This window comes from Pseudophryne corroboree, chromosome 5, assembly GCF_028390025.1.
Source record: "Pseudophryne corroboree isolate aPseCor3 chromosome 5, aPseCor3.hap2, whole genome shotgun sequence".
Taxonomy (NCBI): Eukaryota; Metazoa; Chordata; class Amphibia; order Anura; family Myobatrachidae; genus Pseudophryne; species Pseudophryne corroboree.
Genome location: NC_086448.1, coordinates 81,395,963 through 81,401,107, shown reverse-complemented (window position 1 = coordinate 81,401,107; position 5,145 = coordinate 81,395,963). Strand labels below are relative to the sequence as shown.

Sequence of the window (5,145 nt, the reverse complement as noted above, 5' to 3'; positions counted from 1 at the left end):
ACTGAGTGTCTGCCACATGTACAGAGCCCACAAGCTGCCATGAGCTATTTCTACATGTAACTAGGTATGATCCTTTCCAAAATGACGTTGTCAGTGTATTTTCTTATGGTGTAGTTACTCTGTTATTTATCTAATAGGTGACTACGCCTTGCAGCTTCCCCTACGTTATAGGCTTTTTAACTTCATTATGTGATCAGGCATGTTGCCAACTTTGAAGGCCATTCCACGCATCTGAGTGATTTGGCTTGCCGTCCAGGTAATCATTTGCCTATCTAAACAGATAGTCCTAACGGTGGAGGTGTCTCTTTCATTACACGTGGATTATTTCCAAGTATCTCTTTTTTACATATATAAAAAAACACCTTTTAATACGTTTTCTGGTTTTTGTGACAGTCTTCAGGGCCTGGGAGGCACTGGTGGTGTTGGTGTTGAATAAATCTGGGTTCTTACACATATTAATTGTAACTGTTTCTGATTGTATAGGTGATTTAAGTGCCAATCTTGATAAAGGTCCGCATAAGGACCGAAACGTCGATGAAATACGGCATCAACAGTGAACCCGAATAAAAATATACTGAATTTACTAGTGACTTCAGAGACTAATTTCTGGGCGTGAGTGCACCTTCCACTTAGGTGGTTGTTGTGGTATATTGGTGGCCTCTCAGGTCATTAGGAGCACCCGCCGTCGTTATTACTTTTGATGAGAGTGCAGGATCTTCCAAGACTACTATTTAGATAGATAGATAGATAGATAGATAGATAGATAGATAGATATAGATATATATATAGATATAGATTGTGTAAAAGTTCTCTCAAGTATGTGGGCTAGCATCGCTTAGTGGCTTGTGAGATAATCCGCCTAAGTTTCATGTTTCAGTTTGGCGAGCTTGGTGGACCAGAAAACCTGGAGGGTCGTGACCTCAACTTCATCAACTTTAGCAAATGCAGGGGAGTGTATCAGACACATAGGCCCTCATTCCGAGTTGTTCGCTCGGTATTTTTCATCGCATCGCAGTGAAAATCCGCTTAGTACGCATGCGCAATGTTCGCACTGCGACTGCGCCAAGTAACTTTACTATGAAGAAAGTATTTTTACTCACGGCTTTTTCTTCGCTCCGGCGATCGTAATGTGATTGACAGGAAATGGGTGTTACTGGGCGGAAACACGGCGTTTCAGGGGCGTGTGGCTGAAAACGCTACCGTTTCCGGAAAAAACGCAGGAGTGGCCGGGGAAACGGTGGGAGTGCCTGGGCGAACGCTGGGTGTGTTTGTGACGTCAACCAGAAACGACAAGCACTGAAATGATCGCACAGGCAGAGTAAGTCTGGAGCTACTCTGAAACTGCTAAGTAGTTAGTAATCGCAATATTGCGAATACATCGGTCGCAAATTTAAGAAGCTAAGATTCACTCCCAGTAGGCGGCGGCTTAGCGTGTGTAACTCTGCTAAATTCGCCTTGCGACCGATCAACTCGGAATGAGGGCCATAAATCAGTCTCGACTAACCCAGGTCATCCATAAATGTAGTTGTTGAACTGTTGGCACGTTAATAGGAACAGTATGAGTTCTATTTTTATTTGTGTATATCATGACACAGACCACACCAAGTCCACGCTTGGATGCATCAGCTGGCCTGGTAGTACTACCAGAAGGTATATATTAAACTTCTGAAGGACAGGAGAACTTGGCAGCTAATCTTTTTCTTTGGAAAACAGAGTTATGCGGCTCTTGCTCTAACCAATCAATGTCTTGGCATAGTGGAACATACGTAGTATGATGTGAACATTTTTTAGGAAAATTAGTAATTATGAGGAAACGATGGAGCCCAAGTTTGTCCTCTAGTGGTGGCATTTGGCAGATGGCCCTTGTTTTCTTTGGATCAGCCATGATGCCGTTATCTGGGCATAATCTTGGCAGAGGCACGTAGGGCACCTCAGTGACTCTGAAATTAGTCTGGATTTAGTTTTAGATTGCCAGTATCCTCTGAAGGATGTGAAGGAGGTGCTCAGCATGGAGCTTCTCCATCAGGATGTCATCAACTATTTCAAATGGCTGGCCACTGAAGAGTTGCTCTATATGTCTTTGAAATACCCCACTGCCTCTCATTTCTCCATACAACATACGGAAGGGAGAAAATATTCCTATTGGAGTCATGGAAGTTGTGAGCTTGTGATATATAATTATCTCCAGGTATGACTGAGCAGCTGCCAAATTGTTTGTCTGCTTGTGTGCGAGAGGCATTGAATGGGAGCAGTATTTTGAAGGCATGCAGTTCCTTGTAATGCCAATGGGAGATCCTGGGGGTGGCTCCCGGGTAAGTTAGCTGTCTGTCTGGAAGTGTTTTAGTAATAGCTTTTATCATGAGGCCTACTGCGACAAATTACATGGCCCTATGTGGGCACTGCTATTATGTAGGTTAGGACTGCTGTACCGGAGAAGCCGTGAAGTGGCCAGCAGCTAAACATGTGTTTGCAAACATTTGTGACTAATTCTCTGAATTTTATTACCAGATAGGTTCAGGGATGGTTACCAGGTAATTTTCAGTGTGCGGAAGGGAAATTTAGGGGTGGGGATTTACCCCCCCCCCCTCTCTGTCTGTTGTTTGTCTGTGACCCCTCCCCCTTCCAGCACCTGATATATAATTATCTCCAGGTATGACTGAGCAGCTGCCAAATTGTTTGTCAAGTTGTGAGCTTGGACGGCTTGTTATCCGGTGGAATTTGTCAGAAATTATGGGGGTGATTCAGACTGCTGCAGCGATCGCAGTCTGAATCTTTTTGTGGAGTGCGCACGTGCAGCGGACGCACTGCGGGTGTGCACCCCGGGAGCACAGTGAAATGCTATCAGCATCTCTGTGTTGCGATCGCCTCTGTCTGATTGACAGGCAGAGGTGGTCGCGGGGCGGGAGGGGGCGTGCCAACAGCATTAGGACGCCATTGGCGGGGCACGGTCCAGACAACGGAGGCGTGTCTGGACCGTTGGGGGGGCGGGCCGCGGCGGCTGAGTGCCGTCACACGCAGCCGCTGCGGCCAGTAGCTCCCTGCCAAAGCGCAGGAGCTGCGCTGGCAGGAAGCTACTTGTTAGGTACAAAAGAATCGCCGCAGTGCGATGGTTTGGTACCTGTGCCGGGAAAGGGAAACTAGCCCTGTGCTGGGCGTCCCCCCCGCATGTCAGAGTAAATGATCGTAGATGTGCTGAATTTAACACATCTACGATCAGGTCTGAATTACCCCCTATATTTTTAGTATAGGATGGTGACCATTTTAGCATTTTGCAGGTCATCAATAACCTGCTCCACAGTTTTCATGGGAAGATAAGGTCTAAGGAGAGCCTCATTGAGGTGGATTGGATCTATGCAGATCTTGACTGTGTCATCTTTCTCTCTTGTCAGCACCATTGCAGAGACACATTTTGTTCCTTCATCAGCAGAAGTGCTGATCTTAAGTTTGATCACCTTGTGAAGTTCTACAATTACTGTGCCCTTCGTAACCAGGGGTATACATCTTGGTACATAGGTTGTAGGGGCAGTTCGTCATCCAGCCGAATCTAATAGATGACTGGAAGCTTCCCTTTTCATTTCACAGTCCAGCAAGATCCCGAACACTTTAAACTAAGGGGCCTCTAACTGTATGAAGAGTACGTCTGTCCCAAGTTGTACCAGGCCCCATAGGCTAGTTGAATTACTGTGTTGTTTAGGTTATTTTTTCCTTGTGGATCAATATGGTAAAGTTGCACTTTGCACTTTTTTCATCTCTCACTTCTCGCCACTAGTAATGGTGAAGGGTAATAAATATTCCCCATTTCCTGGAGTGAGCTCAATGCTTTGATAGCACAATTGTTCTGTCGGTTCTCTTTTAACTCTCAGTGTGTTTATTTGTGTGCACCTGTCTCTTTTGGCAAGTTTACTCTTCCGTGTTGTAAGATCTTTCTTGTCGTGTTAGGTCTTGATCTGCAGCTTTTGTTAAAATGATCCCATCTGCCGCATGAGTTGCACTTTTTGTTGAATGCTGGGCACCCACTGGCTCTAGTAATGTTGACCCTGCCTGCACCTATTTTGGCAGCATGTGCGGCACTGAAAGTAATTCCACCTCCCTCCTAAACTTTTAGTGCCTTAGGCTGTTCATTGTGCAGCCATTCTATAGACAGAGCATGTTTCCGAGTGTTCCGGCCTGCCCACCAGCACTGAATAACAATAACTGAATTTGCTAATCTCTTTAGATATCTAACTACACCCTGAAAGATATACAGTATTTGTCAGAGCTTCTTATATACAGAACCTAGAATAACCTCAGTTTTAATCTGCATAGTATATGGTGTCACGATCCGGGTATCTGGACGCCATTTCTTACCCATCAGATGCCTCCTAAGGCTGGCTCAGCGCTCCAGGACCGGATCCCATCTGTTATCCTGATGTGTACATTCCTGTATCCTCTCCTGTCACTCTGGGACGCTGTCACAGTAAACGCCATATTACACCTGGCATGGCGTCTCCCGCGGCCTCCGCCGCCGTCCCTGAACTTCTGCATGCAGAGTGTCTGAGTGGCGATTACGTCAGCCGCGGCCTCCGCTGTGTCCGCGTGGTTGGATGTGCATCTGTCAGCCTGGCGCCTCCTGTCTCCGGTGGCCGGCGCCGCCATTACTGTTTTCATTACCACATGGATTACAAACCAAACTTCCCTCCAAGTGTCTGCATGGGCGCAGCCATCTTGGATTCTGTCAGCTGATCATTTCCACCAATCTGTTCTCAGTATTGATAATCTGCATAATTGCCTAGCCAATCCCTTCCTTGCTGCAGGTATAAATACACTGTGCCTGAGCAAGGAAGGCGTCAGTGCTTTGGTTGTCAAACCTAGTTCCTGTTTGTCTCTCTCCTGTGATTGTCTTCCAGGTTCCAGCTCCTGTCTCAAGACTTCCACCATAGAGACCCGCACCAGCATTCCACCTGCGGTGTAGCCTGACTCTCCAATCCATTGTGGATTCATCTGTTTCCAGCTACAACATTACCTGCTTCCAGCTCAGCTTCCAGCAGAGTACAGCTTCCCTTAAAGGGCCGGTGTCCTTTCTACACTTTACCACTCTCCACCGGTATTATTATTTCTCCGCTCTCAAGTTCTACATTTCAGTTCATATTTCATCGCTCCCAAGTT

General features: G+C 46.4%; 1 long non-coding RNA gene across 1 annotated transcript; it reads left to right on the top strand.

The window, feature by feature from the left end:
• Positions 1-585, top strand: LOC134928798 (uncharacterized). The gene is made up of 3 exons (XR_010178019.1): positions 1-64; positions 138-256; positions 484-585. It is a non-coding gene; the product is annotated as an uncharacterized LOC134928798 (long non-coding RNA).
• Positions 586-5,145: the final 4,560 nt, after the last annotated feature.